Here is a 20,016-nt window from a genome sequence, read left to right as displayed (position 1 = left end):
AGCAATTGTGGCTCACGGGCCCAGCCGCTCCGCGGCATGTGGGATCCTCCCAGACCAGGGCTCGAACCCGTGTCCCCTGCTTAGCAGGCAGACTCTCAACCACTGCGCCACCAGGGAAGCCCCTGGAGGTATTTTTAAAACTTCTAAATTTGTATAAGTATATACAAGAAAAAGAAATCTGTGTTTCCTTCTTTTAGGAAACATATAACCTACATGCTATGCTTAATTGCAGAAACTTCATATCCTATGTTCTAGTACATCTATCCTTTTAAGAAGGAATGAGAGGCTTGAAGAATGAATAGAGCATATTTCCCACTCTCGTGGCTATGTTGATGAACCTCTCACAATTTGTATTTGACTGGGTCAGATTTGAACTCCCTACCATACAAAGCAGACAGGAAAGCCTCATATATGTGGGATACTAGGCTAGTCCCAGGGACAGTAGACCTTTGTTGTCCCTTCTAGGTCCAAGACCTGACTTGGAATTTTCAAGCAGTGCACAATCTTAACATTCAGGGCAGTAAAAATAGCTGTGACTAATTTGATTATATGTAGGACATTAATGATTACAAACATTTATTAATAATATATGCTTCATGCTAGTAATTAATATTTAAGGAAGTAGTTTATATATCCCAACTTACAGAGGAAGAAAACCAAGGCCCATGTAAAGGAATTATACTCCAATAAAGATGTTAAAAAAAAAGAAAAAAGATGCTCAGGTTGAGAAAAATTTTAAAAAAGAAAAAAGAAAGAAAACCAAGGCCCAAAAAGAATCTTAGAGTTGGGCTTTTAAATCTTATTTTTTGCATTTCAGTTAGTCTATTGATTATTTACTCAGTGCTTCCAAACTGATGTGCTTAAAATCAATTTCAAATTCTAACACTTTGGTTGAAATTCACCTTGAAAACTATGGTATACTGTTGGAGGAAGGCTGTTGGTATGCTGTTGGATGAGATCTGAAGGAGAAAGGTGGCAGTGGTGTGCAAGGTCTGGGAAGAGAGTGTGCCATTGACCAGCACTTCCTCCTTTCTTGGTCCTCCACACTCCTTTGGTGACAGATGGCCCCAGTGAAGGTCTGCATTCTCAAACATCCATTGGTTTTGGCTTGAAGATTCTCTTTTCCACAGAGCTTGTTGAATTTTTCTTGCCCAGTCATAGAAAGAGGAGGTGTATTATATGTTCTTTTTTTTTTTTCCTGGAAGAAACTAATAATTCATATAGTGTGCAAGCCTTCAACCAAGAGTTACATCATTTAAAAGGGAGGGATACCATATATTCACGTTGAGCTTTCTTCTGTGATCTAAATCATATTCTGTCCATATTGACTTTCATATGAATGCTCAAGTTAAGGAAGAAGGCTGAAAATGTCCTAGCACTTTTGCAAAAATAACTCAAATTAACTGTTAAAAATGAGACAGACATCATTTGAACATTTGATATTATAGAGTTATTGTTAATTGTTTTAGTTGGCATAATGATATTGGCTATTTTAAAAGTGTAATTATTAGATAGAGATGCTGGAATGTTTGTGGATGACATAATATGATATCTGAGATTTGCTTTGAAATAATGTGGAAGGGAGAAGTAGATGGGGGCATGGGTGAACTAAGATTTAACCATTGATTGATACTTGTTGAATCTGAGTCCTGGGTATATAGGAGTTCATTATTAATTCTGTCTACTTTTGTTAGCATTTAAAACTTTCTGTAATAAAAAGCTAAAAGATAAAGTCAGAGTTTTAAAATGCTCTATAGGTAACATGCGATTTTCTTCTCCCTGCTGTCAAGTCAGGTCTCGGACCCAGTAAATGTAGGTTGAATAGAGAGAAGAACAAGACCAGGCTGGTTACTGGAGGGTGTAATTGTTTGTGTGTTTTTTGTGTGTGTGTAGCCATGTGTTTAGTCACATGTGTATATAGATCATTGATTAAGTGAAAATTTTAAAATACATATCACAGCTTAATTGTGTATATTAAAATTAACATACTGTTTTTAGATTAATGTATTGAATTAACGCTTCTTGTTCATTTTGTAGTTATGTGCAACTGTATAATAGCACTTGAGATGTGGAAATATCTTTAGTTCACGTATTTATTAGCTGTTCCATCAGCAAGTTTGCAGGTAAACATTATTACTTTTGCTTAATCACTGAAAAGAAGTTTTAAGAAAGACTGAATAATTTTCCTAACATTCACTGAGTTAGTAGGATAAGCAGAAAATGAAACACTGTTAGTGATATTTTTAGTTTTCAGTTTACTAATCTTCATGTTATCCTAACATTCTCATGAGTTTTAGTCACAATTTTTGTTTTTTACTATAACAAAATCAAATACTTTAAAACTTAGGCATCATGGAACAAGTTCAGATAATGAAGTGCCAGCTGGATTTTGGCACCATTCCTTGCATATTTGTCATCAAGAGTCAAAAGTAATAAGGAAGAAATTAGGCAGATAAAAGCAGTTTGGTTTCGCAGGAACGGAATTGACGTACAGTCAGTGCTGTGGAATTCGGAATTCTGCCATTACAACTACCATTACCATCCTTTCTAATCAGTTTCAGCAGATACGTTGGGTTGAATTAACATCCGGAAATCCTCTACTACAATGAAACTCAACATTTCTGCTTAAGTCTACAATGTTTAGTCATAGCTCATGTTTATTCTTTTTACGTTCTGAAACTATTATACATGGCCTGTCATTGAATTACTTTCAATTAGTGTTCCCTTGTTGAGTTTTGCCAGGAAGGCTGCCCAATCTTTTGACCAACTTAATATGGAGTTAGGAGGCATTTTGGAGAGAGTGCTGTACTTCTTTTTATAACAGTGTTTTCAAAGGCAAAGTTTTAACCCAAATTCTCTTTGCCCGCCTCTCTGATTTCACTGACTTTAGTAAAAGATGATACTTTTTTTAAGATAATTTATCTGTTATGTTTAACCACCAAATACACCTCCTTTTTAGATTTTAGTTGGAGTAACTCTCTATTACTTCTCCCAATTTCTTAGATATGATTAAGCAGAGCACATTTTATAGCTATTTATGTGGACTTGGAGGGAGTTCACAATTTCTGTTAAGGGAGAGTTACTACTTTGCCTAGAATAGATGTGGAACATGTATAGTACATTTGAGATGTCCGTGGGCTAGAATGAGGAGCCCCCAAATAGGTGGCAGAGTTGATAGCTGTTATCTTCCTACATATAGTTTGTTTATTTCTCTCTGTTTGTGCCTAATTCACCCTTTCAGCACCAAGTTGACAAAAGATTCCATAGGGATAGTCTTTTTTGATGTCAGTGGGTAGAGTTGTGGGCAACAGACAAACAGAGATGGAGGCAACAAACAAAATCCAAGGATAATTTTTGCTTGTGATAACTTTTAAGTGATCTTGAAGATATGATACCAGTTTCTATACCGTGGTAACCTATGCAGTTGTTCTAGTCAGTTTGCTGGTGACAACATTCCAAATGTCATGGACAAGTTGCACTTCTGTGCCTTTTCCTGAATCCAGATGATTGGTTTCGAAACTGGGGAGTTTCTGCCATCTTCAATGAAAGAGGCTAAGGAAAAAGGAAAAGTATTATAATAATGACACACCATGGTCACATTATTCTTCTCTGGCCACTGAAGAGCACATTATAATAATGGAGGTATTAATTCCTGCTTGTCACACCATGAAACAAAGATACAATAATGATCAGGGTTCTAAATGGCAAATTTCACTCTGGTAAGTAAATTACTCTGCAAGCATTAACCCTTAAAGAAGCACAGAAGGGATAAAAGCAAGAACAGGGAAATTTTCACAGTGTACCTAAGGTCATGTAGACAATTGCTTGAATTTAATTGTCCTCCATTTGCCCTGTAATAGACTGAGACCCTCATTTGTGTGTCAGTTGGAACCACCAAGTAACAGTTTCTCTGTAGCATGGAGCCAGGTGACAGCATGACCAGTAGTTTTTAGTGGTGATGTTACTATTAGAAGTCAGATCCCACCACAAAAATATACTCCAGTAAGATATCAGTAGGAATAGAAATCCAAGAACTGTTCTTTTCCAAAGTTGTTCTCTTAGAATTAGTTGGGTCTTTTTGATGTGAAAGGATCAATACATTTTAGAAAATGCCTAACTTTCTATTGAATAATTCATTTGATGCATGATAAAGTTGGTTCAGAAAAGTCTGGAGTTGCCATCTATATAGCTTTCACCCAAATGATGAGGAATAAAACAGAATAACCACTGCCCTAGGTGCCCAAACACATAAGTTATTCATGGGAGTTCTCAGCAGTCACCATGGAAAATAAAAAAACAAAACCCAAAAACCACTTTTTGCACAATTCTTGACCAAGCATTGAAAAGCATGATATGAAATGCTTATGAAACACCTTACAGACACATATTAACATTCTTATTAACCTGATCTTGGCTCAATAAACTTGTGCCACAAAGAAATATGACATCTGTGGAACATATAAGCTCAGTAGTTGGGTCGCAAAAATACTAAACAGAGACCTAAAGTCACTTGGAAATGTTTACTTTTATTTAAAAACAGAATTCTCAAGTGCCTCTCTGCTTTCTGGTTTCATCCAGGACAAGAATGAAAATACTGAAATGTGGCAGGATTTCTAACAGAATGAAAGCCAAGAAACACTGAAAACACAGTCTTGAGATTTCCGGTTTAATTTCCAGGACAAAGAGATTCATTGTCAGTTTATAGCATCTCTGCTACATAGATACCTGGATCAGCAAAAGCTATTTGACCTCTCTGGGGTCACCCGGTGCCCCATTTTAGCTCTGATTTTGCACTGCTCTTCCCAGTAGTGTTCTGGGATGAGGCCAGCCTCTCTTTACCACAGTGGCTCCTAAGCATTCCCAGAGGAAGAAATGGAAAATATTTGGGATTTTTCTTCTATACTTTCACATTAGTTTATTCTCAGAGCACTTACCATTTGTGTTTGAGCCACATGTTGGGTAAAGAAATATGGAAGAAACGTTTAACTACTTTTTTCCCTAAAGAGCATTATCGTATTTTTGTTAGTATAGTGTTTTGTTTTGCTTTGACACATGGCTTCTGTAAAAATTTCAGTCAGTCTTACTCTTTGAATTTAAGTACCCAATTCAAGGGAATAAAAACAAACACCAAAGCATGACTTTTTCGTATTATGAATGTAGTTGCTTTCCATGTCAGTCTTTTTATGATATTAGTCAACTCATTAGCTTATATCTATTATATGTAACACAAAAGAATGTATCAATTTTGCAAATTTATGACAAAATTCATCAGTACTCTGGATTTCACTTAGCACTATTTTTCACAAATGCCATTTCCTTTTCTTGCAACCTTACTTCATTCTTATGCTTGAATGTGGGAATAAGTTAAGAAAGGCAAGCTTTTGTTAACAACTAGTACTTTCATATCACCTTGGCATAGACAATTACATGAAATAAGACAAAGAAGGAACTGCAGAGGGAAACAGAGGTTATTAAATTTGGTTAAGGGATGGCAACATGTTCTCTGCTGTCCTGATTTGTTTTGGGCCAGAATGCACTGAACAGATGTTATTGATTTATTGCTAAAAGTTGTTTCTGGCTATGTTCTGACATATCACTGTATCTTATGATACTTCGCTGTATCTTTCATACCCATTTATTTTTTAACATTCCCATAGCCACCACCCTGTGTCAACTTTTCGCACCTTACACTTTAAAAATCAGCTATAGCCTCCTAACTAGAAATTGCAAGCTCAGGTGACTGTCCACAAGAACAGAAGGATTAAGCTGGGAACAAGCTGACCTGAGAGAGGCTGGGCTCAGCAGATAAAACCCCTTTTGGGATCAACTTACTGTCCATTGGACTTCCAGTTGAACCACCACTGCTGAGTGGCTCTACACCCATTGTATTTTACTGCCTGCACCACTGCCTCCCACCAGATTCCTCCAGTGACTCAGCCACTAAACTGAAAGCTCCTGGTTTTCCTCCAGTTTGGCAGGTAGGAATGACTGTTCTTTCATGTTCCACCCTGGCCTCTGTCCCTGGTTTTCGCTCTTCATTTATATTTCCCAGTCTCCTTCAGCTCTGCATCTTCTTTAAACAACCAGCACTTTACAACATGGGACTTCAGTTTTCCATGACAATTAACAGTGAAAATTATGGCAGAATATGGTTCCTCTTGATACTCAGGTATCAGCCACCAAGGGAACTGTTCTGGTAATTTGTCTTCTCTGTACAATGCTTGTTCTCTTTTCAGAGATATTCACCAGTTATGTTTTGATAAATGCAAATTGGTCTCTCTATTGGAAGGGAAGGTGAATTGTACTAAAGAATACTTTTTTATCTGGTGAATTATCAGAATGGATGAGGAGGTTTCTAGATTAGAAGAATCTGCCAGGTTACATGACATCTTTTAGTGCACTGGCTTTTTATGTTCTGGCACACTTTAAAGAGACAAAGTCAGCTCATAACACATCAGTACTCTATTGCCATTCATTCCATGGCCTTGCCTCCTTTATTTTTGGGTTTTCTGATTGATCACTGAAGGAAGCATGTTGTACAGTAAGTGATATCTTGATCTTTGGCTCTTTGGCTAACTCTTTTCTGTGCTAGGTGTTCTGCTCTGCTCCTAGTTTCATACTAATCTTTGCTTTTTCCTTCTGGTATCTTTTGATACCAGATAAGCCATAGACATGACAGTCCTTTAGGCACAAATTGCCAAAGTCATCTTGCTTTTAACTTTGCCCTATTTCAGCTTGCCCTCGATCCTTGACTTATCTCCCAGTTTTGACCTATCTGCTATTCTTGGACATATCAGCTAATTGTGCTTTTCCCAGCTCTGTCTCCCTTTGTGGTTGAAACTCATTCCTCGGGCTCTTTTCAATCTCAGTCACATGGGGTGGGATTTCCTCTTGCCCTGTCCCCAGCTCTTGAGACCCTAAAACTTGATAAGTCTTACTTTTCTGGCCCAGAGGATATTCATCTTCCAGTAAGGGCCTTCTGATAGGAAACACTGATAACTCTTCATTTACCTCTCCAAATTCATTCTTTGCCCTTCTCTGCCCAGCTTTGTTTCTCAAGAGCTGGACCTCATTATGGGCTGTACCACCTAAGCTCTCATGCCTTGTGGTTTCCGTTTGGGTTCAGCAGTGCTGGAGATTAGCAGACACGAGATAAGGAAAGATGGAGTTTTATTTTCTCTGCTTCTCCTTTACCTGTAGTCACAGCTATTTTTAATTAGTTGGCACTGCTCTTATGGCTCTGGTTCTCACTGGGTAACATGATCATCTTTTTGTCTCATTTAGTGTAGAGGGAGTAAAAGCTTTCTAGTAGCTAGTCCTTGCATGTTTCACCATCCCTCATTGGTAACTTAATCTCACCCACAGTTTTGTAAATTGTTGCATCATTATACTTTTTTTAATTAGTCATTTGATTGTACCATCTGTTTCTTGCGGGATCCCTGACTGATACATGGGTGTTGAGAAGACACAAAGTGTGTGTACTTGATGGTAATAGGTCTTTGTGAATGTGACTGCCCTTTGGGGGATAGTGATGTGAAGGTCACAATATATGTCTCAGAGTTATATGTACATTCATCTTAGGCAGGTGGAAAAACAGGAACTGCGAGGAGAGGATTGTTTGAGGAATATAGAGAGTTAGGATTTTCTCTCTGAGGGGATGAAATATTAAGATGGGTACACTTGAATAGCCTTCTACTCTTCTGCTGTTAGTAATTTAGGGAATAGGCACAGTGACCGCCATAGAATAGCCATAGGGAAGGTTAGAGCAAAAGCTGAGCGTGTGTGCATGAATCAGCCGGTCCACGCAGAGAGGACTTGGACTGCTTTCCTCCTTTGGAGGTAATGAATGTCTGCCATACTGGAGTCAACTAATGAATTAAGTGTAAAACTGCATAACTTTGGGGATTAGCTTTTTCCTCTCCTGAGGCAGAAAAAGAGCAGTGGGCAAAGCTCTATCAGCATCTCAGCTGGGGAGTGGGTAAGAGCATTTTAGCTGAATAGCACATGGAGGATGTAACAGAGTCTTTTTATTTTTTTTTTCCCACAAAGGTTGTTTTATTGAGGTTGTAATGAGAAATTTATTCATTCAGATGGCTTTTGTATGGTCTTAATTTTCATAATAAAAAATTTGGTAGCTGAACTTAGGAAATGTGAACATGGTACTCTTTCATACTTGAGAAAATGAAAAAGATGAGAAAGTTACAGTAAAGTGTGTTACAAATTTGTCTGAACTTACTGGGCATCACTGTATCCACCTATGACAGAAAAAACAGGGGAAGAGGGTCATCAAACTCATTAATATAACTGATGATGCACAGATTTCCATTAAATTGGTTTTAATTTCTGAGTTATCCCTATCAACAGTTTACCTTATTCCAAAGCTTCATGTTTATTACCGAAGAATCAGAGAGTTTAAAAACTGGAAGGGAATCTTAAAGATGCCCAGGCCTAACTATTTATTTTTCCCATAATCAAACCAATACCTGGAGAGGTGATGAGACTTGAATCTGCAGTCTTGTTCCATGTGAGCAGTCAATGGCACCCCTTTGTTTTTAAGATAAAAATCAAAACTCCTTAACTGGAAACACAAGGACCTCGATGATCCTGCCTGAACACCCCACCACTGCCTGTTCCCTTTCAGTCTGACTAAGAGTTAGGAGGATTTCTCCAGTCAGTTCAAATATCACCTCCTCAGCAAAGGTTTCTCCAACGTCTCTCTTTCTTTTTCCTCTCACACTGAATGATAAATCCCAAGAAAACAGGCTTATTCTTGTCTGTATCCCCAGTGTTTGCATACTGCTTTGCCTGTAGTAGATGCTCAAGAAATATTTTTTTAGTTGATAGTTGAAATAACTGTATGACATTTGAGTAATTTAACATCATTTGGACAGACATCAGTCTGATTCTCTCCTCATTCTTGTCCCTTTAGCCAAACTTTTATCTATGTCCTCTAATTTCCTAATAACTTTTAACTCTGTCCTGCTTTCTTTATCCCACTTGCCATTGCTATATTTTAGATAGGGAGTGGCTCACTTCTGTGTGATTGTGAACATCCCTTAACTGACGTCCACATTTCTGTTTTTGACCTCCTTCAGAGTTCTGCCACCTATCTTTTATAATAGATCTAGAAGCCTACAACTTCTCATCACCTCCTTTGCTGCTCCCCTGCTTTGAATTGTTGTCACCTCTTGAACAGAGTCATTTTTGATGGTGCTATAGACTTTAGTGGCTTTGTGTTTTATAGGCTGAGCAGGAAAAAGTGCCCATGGGCATGCATCTAGTGAAGAGTAATGACAAAAGATGCTGGGTCTTTCAAGAGCTGTGAGGCTATAGGAACGACAGAAAAAGTGGGGCTAGTAAGAAGCTGAATCATCCTGATGTGCCCTCACTTTTTAGGGAGGCCTCCTTAGTGACATAGCAACGGTGCTACATTCAAAGTTCAATTCAACCCCGAATGTGGGTTAGCAGATTACTGCCTTAGTCCACTGGGCTATAATCCTAACTTATCTCTGAACCTTTAAAGCGATCAGATTGCAGAAAATTTGGGGTATTCAATCACTGTTTGCAGACTCTGGTATTTTTGTCAAAAACATTGAACTATACAGCCAAATTTAAGTGGGGAGTGTGGGAATTATCTGGTAAATTATTCTGTGCCAACAGTTAAATGGGATCATTCTGGACCCAAGTTGATTTTTTTTGGCCTATTCAGCCAATCTGAATTGGCTGTCTATGACAGACCAGATTTAACAGATCACGGGCTTTTAGACAAGGGACTATCGTTAGCAGAATGACATAGAGTCATTTTTAGGGAAATCATGAAATCCCTTCTGTTTCAGCTGGAGTTAAAAAGGAAGGGTGAAGAACAATATACATGTAACTTTTTTTTGGCACTAAGTGCTTAAATACTGATTGAAAACTAGTGTTAAAAAAAAGAAGTTCCATGTTCTAAAGTTTTAGGTCATAGAGAAAAATTAATAACAGTAAATATTCATCTTTTGACCTATGTCAATAGAAATGGCTGATGATACAGACTCATTTCACCCGATTTCCATTCTGTGTTCAGTGAGCAGAGATAATTTCAGACAAGTCTCCCTGTCTTTGCCCTGAATTAAATCTCTACCTTCTGTGTTTCTCCAGTTCTTCCCTACTCAGTAAAGAACCACACAACCCACACTCATAGTGAACAAAGCTATTATTTAATGGAATCTTTCCACTGTGAAACCAAATTATTTTAATTGGCTTAAAATAATACTAAATGCTGAAAGCCAAGTACATGACCTCTGGACTTGCTGGTGTTTAAGATATCATACTCTTCATACTTTCTAGTGAGAGTCTCAGACCCGTCTCTGAAGAAGGGCCAAATGTAAATAAATTCATAGTGTTTAGATTAAGGTTTTGCCAATGTATATTATGTCTCATATAAGCTCTTATTATATAACTTCCTTCTTTGGGTTGTACAGAGTTCTTGTTTGTTGACATTCAGGTTGTGTCTAAAAAGTGTATTTTTGATTTATCCTACTCACCTAGGCAGAGTGCCCGGGACCTTAGGGGATCTGGTTTATAATTCGTGGTTTATTTTTTGTGGTTGTATATTTCCTACATTTTGTTCATGTGCCCTTGGACTTCTTAGGGAAAGCTTGACAGCTCATTTTTATAAATCAATAAATAAGTAAGTAATACATCATGGATCAAAGGCCACAGCAGCAGCACCGTAGGGGGAATTATATTGTCCTAGGCACTTATGTACTTATAATGATGATATCCTTGGACCCAAGGCCTAACACATTTTTCATTAGAACTATTAGATTCCATACAAGATCAACAATTACAAACATTCTAGTGAAGACGATTAAAATTCAACAGGCTTCTTTTACAAGCTTCAGAGTTTAGTATTCTTATGTCTTCCTCTTTGGCCTGACTTATTTCTGTATTTCAGAATTCCCTTGTTTGACTTCCAAAAGCTACTCTATTAATACCTCTTAAACCCAGAGGCATAACTGAAGAAGAATGAAAACTTGGAATTCTCGAATCTTTAATGGACCTTTCAGGAGCCAGTTCCAGCTTTGGAATTCCATCCAGGAGCAAGCATGCCTATCACTCCACTTGCTCCAGGTTTAACTTTAGAACCTCTAGTCCAAGAGGGGATTTTATCTCTTGTAAAATCCATCAAGTTTCCTTTGGGAAGAAAGGAATGAGCTTGAAGAGGGGGTTACTCCTCAGGAGCTGTAACCTAAAATGTACCTGCTGCATATGTAGATATTCATCTGCTGTATTTAGCACCGTCTCCCAGACCCCAACACAGTGCCCCAGCACAGAGGAGGACTCACACATGATTTGTTGAATCCATGAATGAATAAATACAATTTTTAAAAGCTGGTAGAAAACCCAACAATTTAATAGATAGTCTTACATCTCTGACTTACACATGTATCACCTATACTTCAAAGCAAAACAAAGGGACATTTTATGAATAAAAGAAAATACAGGAAGATTGAAAAAAAGAGAGGCAAAGGGGAAAAGAGAGAAGAAACAAGACTACAGCACTTTATTCTGATAATGTGTTTGAATATTTTGGTATGCTAGTTGCTTAGTTTTCTGTCTAATTGTCTTGTTTTGGCCTTTTCTTCCTGTTTTGTGGTCAAGTACTGGGCAGACTTAACCAAAATTGTGATCATTGAAATTTGTTCTAAAAGCATCTTCATCCCTTTCATTGTTTTATTCCCAAATAGTTAGGTTAGTAATATCAACAGCAATAAAAATAGCTCACACATTTTAAAAAATTTAGAGCACTTTTAAAATTTAATGTACTTATTAATATGTTTGGGTCTACATGTACCATAATATATTTGTGTTCTATTTGCCTTTCTATTCTGTTTCCTGTTTTTCCCCCTTTCTTTTTGATTAAGCATTTTTTTCCCATTTTTTCCTTTCTACTGACTTCTATGTTACACTCTTTTTACTATTATTATTAATAGTAATGTTAGTAACAGTGACAATGTTATTGTTATTACTATTAATGTTATGTTAACATTAGATTTACCCAGATACTTTTCATTTTTTTTTTCATTTCTTTCTTTTTTTAAATTGAAGTATAGTTGATTTACAGTGTTGTGTTAATTTCTGCTGTACAGCAAAGTGACTCAGTTATACATACATACACATTCTTTTTTATATTCTTTTCCATTATGGTTTATTACAGGATATTGAATATAGTTCCCTGTGCTATACAGTAGGACCTTGTTGTTTATCCGTTCTGTGTACAATAATTTGCATCTGCTAACCCCAAACTCCCAATCCATCTCTCTCCCACCCCCCTCTCCCTCTTGGCGACCACAAGCCTGTTTTCTATGTCTGTGAGTCTGTTTCTGTTTCATAGATAATTTGTTTGTGTCATATTTTAGATTCCACATATAAGTGATATCATATGGTATTTGTCTTTCTCTGTCTGACTTACTTCACTTAGTATGATAATCTCCAGGTCCATCCATGTTGCTGCAAAGGGCATTATTTCATTCTTTTTTATGGCTGAGAAGTATTCCATTGTATATATGTACCACGTCTTCTTTATCCATTCATCTGTCGATGGACATTTCGGTTGCTTCCACATCTTGGCTATTATAAATAGTGCTGCTATGAACATAGGGGCGCGTGTGTCTTTTTGAATTATAGTTCTGTCCAGATATATGTCCAGGAGTGGGATTGCTGGATCATATGGCAACTCTACTTTTAGTTTTCTGAGGAACCTCCATACTGTTTTCCACAGAGGCTGCACCGACTTACCTTCTCACCAACAGAGTAGGAGGGTTCCCTTTTTTCCACACCCACTCCAGCATTTGTTATTTGTAGACTTTTTAACGATGGCCATTCTGACCAGTACCTCATTGTAGTTTTGATTTGAATTTCTCTAATAATTAGCAATGTTGAGCATCTTTTCTAGCACCTGTTGGCCATCTGTATGTCTTCTTTGGTAGCTCACACATTGGGAAGACTTACTTTGTGCCAGGCATTAGCCTAAGGGTGCTGTATGCAGAACTGCACGGCATCTTCATGACTACCCTATAAAGTAGATGCCATGATATCTTGCATTCTTCAGACAAGGAGACTGTGATGAGGAGGTGGAAAAGAGTTAAGTTCCTTTGCCCGAGGTCACGCAGCACCCATGAAGCAGATTTGAAACCGGGCAGCCTTTCCCCACACCCTCTTGCTGGGTGCCCAGTGTCTTCAGTGCGTCCTCTTGGTGCACTCAGCCCTCATCACAGTGCTCACTCTAGCTGTGAAGCCTCAGGAGTCCTACGGTGTACCCGGATGGACTTTCCTCATCTCATTCTCTTCAAAACTTGAGTTGCTGTGTGTTCTTCAGAGCCCTCCTCTGAGAAATAAATCCTTGCTAATGGATTAAGAGCTGAGACTGAGTCAATTTGTTGTTATTCCAAGGAAATTCATTTATATATTTAACAGAGGCTCCCTAAAGATTGTGCTTCACCCAGAGGAGTGACTACAATATTGAGAAGTTCTGACAGTTGGTAAATCTTTGGGGGAGGGATACTAATTTGGTCCAGGCTGACTTTTCAGTGCCCTTCACATCACATTAAAAAAGCAGATGCCGTTTCGGCATATGTTCTGGAAAGATGTGACGAGGGAGAAAGTGTTGCATGTTCCTTTATTATTTATAAGTAATTCTAGTCAGGCTCATTCATATGTATGTACTCATTTCCCCTTTTGGCTGTGAGAGCACCCAGGGAAGTTTGCCTGTATCCTTTGGGGTTTCTTGGGAAAGAGGGCAGTTTGACGCCGGAAAAAGAGAGACTGCATTGCCCTTTCTGATCGACATTTGCACTGATGCAGCAAGCAAACAAGTTTCTCTGTGGGTGGGTGTGTTCTAAATCAATTCAGAATTCTTTCTTTAGTGATATTGTTTGTTGTGGTATATGTATGTGGATAGAGAAGAGGAGAGAGAAGGGGAGAGAGATAGAGAGACAGAGAGAGACTATGAATAAAACCCTGGATTAAATTTGGAATTGAGTTTAAATTTGTGCCTTTCTATGAGATATATGGGAAATAAAAATTTCAATCTTGAATTAACTGATTTCAACTCTAACTGTATATATAGAGTCCAGTAGTCATGATAGGAAGCTCAGAAATAAAGCACAAATGGTGGAAAGAACAATGGTCTTTTAAGTCGGAAGGCCTGGGTTCTTGGACTCACCCTGCTGGATCTTAGCTGTGAGAACTGGGGCCAGTTAACTCTCGTCTCTGATACTCAGGAGACCCTCTTGGTTTGGACATGTTATAATTCTATGATTCAGTGATTTAAACCTTTGCCATTTGTAAACCTTTACTTCAAGGACCTCACCAGCTGTCTTAGGTTGAGTTCCCAAGAAGCAGACCCTGAGACAAAGATTCCTATGCAAGTGATTTTTAAAGGAGGTGTCACAGGGAAGATCAGTAAATGAATGGGAAGCAGGACAGGAAGAGTAGAAAGCAAAACAAAGGTTCCCCTTCGGCAAAGTCCTGTAGAATGTCTATCAGTCTTACCCACAAGGGAGCTCTGGAGTGTTAATTGTGCCTCAGAAGTGTCATTACATGAGGCAAGGGAGCTGGCTTTTCTACCCCTGTCACTTGTTAAGGGCCACCTTGTTTCCCCTGCTCCCTCTCTACTCAATTCCCTGAACTTCTGGTTTCTCCCAGGCATGAATGCAAAGGGACTCTAGTGGACTGAGGGCAGTTTTCCTAAAAAGAGTGAGTGCTGGCTGCTGGAAGTGAAAACATACCCAAAAGGGAATGGTGCACAAACATGGTGGAAAGAGATCTGAGGAGAGCTGGGTGGGGCACCATTCTGCTCCACCCTACCATACTTTGTGAAAATGGCTAAGTTCCTGTCAACTTATATTTACATGGGGAGAAGAAAGATGGTAAATTAGACTTAGAAAGCAGCCACTCTCTTTCCAGGACTCACCAGTGAAGCCAAATGTCATTGTCAAACCAAAGCGACTCTTATCCTCAAATGTGAGTGCTAACAAAGTTTCAGGAGATACGGGAAAGGCACCAAGATTATCTAATACGATGTAGAACTTAGATTCCCTCTGAGGTCGGTATAACATTTTTTATATAAGGCAGGGACAGCCTTAGGACAAAAGTTGTCTGCTCTGTGTGTGGTGTCCAGGATATTATAAATGAGTATACTCTAAAAAGTAATCACATGAAGGGTAAAAATGAACTGAGAAAAGGTAACTGGGGGAATCTATGCATATGCAAATATTCTTAAAAGCAAAGATATTTATGTTCAGTTTTCAGGCAATGGTTTTATTCTTTCCTCAGAGATACTTATTATGTTTTTTAATGAGTTACTCATTTTCTTTCAAAACACCTACATACTTAAAATGTTTTCTTTATGAATCAATTTTTTATTTGACAGAAGTGAAGATACTTGTGCCCATAAAAAATGCCATGTGTTTTTGAAGTGTTAGAAAAAACAGCTCTTTGGCACTAAACAAAGCTGAGGCAGGAATGTAGGAGAGCAGCTGCAGAATGACAGAAAAAATGTAAGATAATGAGACATGTGAGAGAATGTATAATTTAATGTGAAGCTTGAAGCAAATGGCGGGAGGAGGAACATAAATGAGAAAACAGTTAAAAATAGTGACTAAAATGACTTTAAATCCAATAAAACATAAAATGAATCAATTAGTGCCTAAACGATACAGAGGAGGCATGATGCTGTGAAAGAGTCTGGAAAAGGCTGACAGATTTTTAGTCTATGAATTTAAATTCATAGGACCAACAATTTCTCTGCCTAGAGAGATTTATCTGCTGTTTTTTCTTCTTATACTAGTTGACAAAATGACTTCCTTTCTTTTCCACTTTCTGAGATGTGAATCAATCTGTTATAAAAGCCTTAGTTTTCAGTTTTCTGAAAACATTCCACAAGATGTATAATAAAATGTGTTCAAGTTTTAGAAAATTCTTGTAACTCCCGCCAAACTGTGGCTCTTTCTGTATATGGATATTAGAGGTGCTTCTTAGGAATTGATCAGAGTTGGCTCATTGTGGGAGGTTGATGGAATTCTGGGGAATGATGGCAAGTAGCAAGTGGCTCTCTATGATGTCTTTTTACTTCTTCCTGGTTTTTATATTGTATATGAGCCTGAGTATTAGATCCTGTAACAATAACATTCAGAGTCTCTGCAGTGAGTGCTTACTCCATGGGAAGTTATGGAAAGCTTTTAAGAACCTTGAAAGCCTTTAAGAACAGGCTGACTATATCTGTCTTACTGGAACGGTTTACCTGAAGCTTATGTTCATGAAGTTGAAGCTTGGACGACTTCTAGAAACCCTTCTTGTTTCTAGGAAAATAGAGTGTTCCCCATAACAAGTGCTCATTCAATGCTGGTTGAATATATGAAGGGATAAAATAGTATGAAAATGAGGTTCATGGGTAGTTATGCTAACAAAATGACGTTTTCACCTTAGAATATAAATAAGAAGTCTTTTATTTTTAACTAAAGTCCAGTCTAGCAAATATCTTTCTCACGCTTAGTTTTTTACATTTTCAAGATTCTGTCAATTCATTTTCTAATAGATGTATGCTTCTAATGGGTTAGTGTATCAGTTTTTCTTCAGTTTTCCTCCAAATTGATGGTATGTGTAATAATCAACTTAGCACTGAGGAAGTATGATAGATGAATGTTTCATTATAAGAGTTTTGAAAATTTTCTCATATTATCTCATCCATTGCAAGAATATACTTTGTGGAGAAGTCCATACCAGAATTTTGTGAGCAGCTATGGTCTTCTATTCCTATCTATTCATATTAAGGTAATATTTCTAAAATATGGTCTATGAACTCACTACCTCAGAATCACCTTGAATGCTTGTAAAAATTCAGATTCCTGGGCTTCAAAACAAACCAGTGAAATAGAATTTTAGGGCCTAGGCTCTGAAATCTTCATTTTTTCCAAGCTCTCAAGGTAATTCTTGTGAAAAGTTGAGAACCACTGGCCTGAAGTATAGGGTGTACCCCAGGCAGAATCGTGCAGTAGGCTTTGTCTTCAGAGATGTTTGACTGTTCCTCCCCGTTCCTCCCCTGCCTCCAGCACCTGTGGTGGTTATTTCAGTCCTCCAAAATGTATTTTATTATGAATTTACACTAATGCATCCATGACTTGATTTGTTGACCGTCCTAGATTGTGTATTTTAAAAACAGGACTGATGAGGATGGTACAGTAGGCCTAAAAGTGACTGGCTGTCTAATGGTGGACTTTTAGCCACTGGAACAAAGGATTTGTCTGCAGGGAGGGGAAGCCTCCTCGGCAACCATCCATCGCATCACTAATGCAACAGCCAGCCAGCCGTTCACCTGCTTACCAGGTGGCCCTTTTAAAGTCACTTCGTGCGAGGTCCCAGGACACAGGAGTCTGAGTAGGGATGAGGCAAAACCAACTGCAGTCTTTTCTTTCCCACTGTCCCTTTAAAAGTATTTAATTAGGGAAAATTCTTTTCCTGCCCCAGATGAAAACTTGTGCAGTTCCATGACATTTTGGTCCTTTAAAGTAAAAGAATGCATTCTCAATGGAGTCATTCACTGTGTCTGGTTTCATGTAATAATCAAAACTTTGAACTTGATTTAAAACTCAATCTTCCCTTTTCCCCAGCTAGGCTTTGCTTTGGGCTGTCTGCTCACAGTGGCCTTTCTCCCTCTTCTCCCACATCTGGCATTTCTCTTCATCTCCTAGCTTGATAACTACCAATTTCTTATCCTGCCAGGATTGAACTAAGGGGACATGGAAGGGCAAGAGAGACAGGAAAGTTCTTACTTGATTGGTACTACTTAGGATGGTCTGACGTTCTTCAGTCAGTTCTTCAGAAACTGCCACTGAGCACATGTGATGGCATATCTTGTGGTATGAGTGATGCATTTTTCTCAAGTTGGCCCATGTTTTTCTGTCCTCCCTCCTTCTTTCCCTCCCTCCTTTCTTATCTTTCTCTGCCTTTTCTTTTTCCTTTTTTTTTTTTTTTTAACCTTTTTTCTTTGCTGGATCACTCCACACAGATTAAGGTGTGATCCTCTTAAGCAGTTTTTAAGTGGTTTCAAATCAAATCAAAGGCTCCCTTCCTTTTATGTTTACACACATGCCTCCTTTTCCCTCAGCAAATCCTGGGAATGCAGGCAGATTACATAGTACAAAGCACACTCTCTTTGCCTTGGACTAGCTAGCCAGCTGTTTCAGTTATCTATTGCTGTGTAACAAACAACTCATACAGTGGTTCAAAATAACCGTGATTTATTATTTCTAATGGTTTTGAGTTGATTGGGTGGTTTCTTTGCCTGTTTTGCCTGGGTTTACTCATGAGCTGCATTCAGCTGGAGGGTTGGCTGGGCCAGAAGACCCAAGATGGCCTCATTCGTACATCTAACAGGTGATGCTGGCTGCTGCCTGGGATGTCTCTCTTTCTCTCAACCCACCTCACCCACCTGCCAGTGTCGTTCAGCAAGTGAGATTGACTTCCTAAGTGGTAGGCTCGGTACAGTGCCTCAAGAGACAACAGTAGAAGTTGCAAAGCCTCTTAAGGCTTAGACTTCTAAGTCACATAACATCACTGTTTTACATTTTATTGGTCAAAGCAAGTCCAAGGCCAGCCTAGATTCAAGGGGTAAGGAAATAGAAACCATGTCTTGATGGAGGAAGTGACAAAATCACAATGCAAAAGAGCTTAAATATCAAGATGAGAGGAATTTGTGGTCATATTTTGCAATCTACCACACTGACGTTTTAGAGTTTTTCAGTTTATGTCAAATATCAGTTCACTGTGTCTCTGTTACTGCAGAAAACATATATCAAGCTCTCTGAGTGGTTCCACTGAAGAAAATTCCTCATCCTGGGTTTGAGAGCAGGCAAAACAAGGTACAACAGGACACACAGAACAGTTCATTCCAAAGAAATCCTCCTTATAAACATCTTCCTAATTTTTGATACGCTTATTCTTTTATACCATCAGCATGAATGAGCATCATGTAATATGTTTATGGATGACTCCTTTGTAAATTCTTTATGTAGTCTCAGACCTCCTTTGAAATGCAATATTTATTGTATTTTGGTGCCTTCACCCAAACTTTATTTTAACATTTTCTTGTACTTATTTGAAAAAGATTTCCAAAGTGAGCTTCTCTAACTTCTGAGCAAATAGTAACGACTAGGGCAGCTTTGGAGTCATATGGGCCAGAGTTTGACTCACAGATTTGCCACTTAACTTCTGTCTGATCCTTACATGATCACCTGTGCAATGGGACTAATAAGACATACCTCATGCAAGGCTTAAGCTCATTTTGACAGTCTCATTCCTCTTTGCCAGTGATTTGTCTCCAGCCCTGTGTGACCCGGTTCTGGCTTATCACATGTAAGGTGAAGTCTGCGAGGGGTTTCCAAGAGAGATATAAAAGATGAGGTCTTTTCCTTTGATCCTTTTTCCTCCGTTTCTTAGTTTGGATACTATTATATGATACCAAGAGCTAAGGCAGTCATCTTGTGACTAACCGGTGACAAGCCTAAGGACAAAAGGCCATTTCACTGAGAACAGTGGAGAGGTGTGATTGGCAGAAGATCCTGGCTGAGCCACTGAACTAACCCTAAAATGCCACTCCTGGGATTCTTGTTATGTGGTAGAGTTAACTATCTTTATTGTTTTGTTACTGATGGTTGCGTATTTTACTTGCGGCCAAAGCATACTAATTGATATAGTGGTTGTTATTGGATGTAGGAAAGGGATTAGTACCCAAGATGAGTTAAAAAATAAGTAAAAAAAGACTGAGAGAGTTAAAATGACTAAGCCATTCTGTCAGTCAGTAGCTGATAGGAACCCTGAGACTCTGACCTCCACCTTCTAGGTCATTTCCAGTCAGCAAATATTTATTGAGCATCTACTAAATGCAAGTCCCTAGAAGGCACCTTCTCCATCTCTGGGCCTGAATATCAGGAGGCAGCCTAATGTGGGGAAAACAAGGTGGCAAAGTGAAAAGAA

General features: G+C 38.4%; 1 long non-coding RNA gene across 1 annotated transcript in view; it reads left to right on the top strand.

The window, feature by feature from the left end:
- LOC309624420 overlaps window positions 1–20,016 on the top strand; it is a 79,267-nt gene that overhangs the window by 7,433 nt on the left and 51,818 nt on the right. Inside the window, exon 2 of the long non-coding RNA XR_014241902.1 lies at window positions 129–20,016. This exon is cut by the window's right edge and continues 15,528 nt beyond it. This is a non-coding gene — a long non-coding RNA (uncharacterized lncRNA). The remainder of the gene's footprint in view (window positions 1–128) is intronic.

This window comes from Balaenoptera borealis (assembly GCF_965194805.1).
Source record: "Balaenoptera borealis genome assembly, chromosome: 2".
Classification (NCBI taxonomy): domain Eukaryota; kingdom Metazoa; phylum Chordata; class Mammalia; order Artiodactyla; family Balaenopteridae; genus Balaenoptera; species Balaenoptera borealis.
Note: the sequence above shows the minus strand (reverse complement) of the source record. Positions and strands in the feature narration are given on the sequence as shown.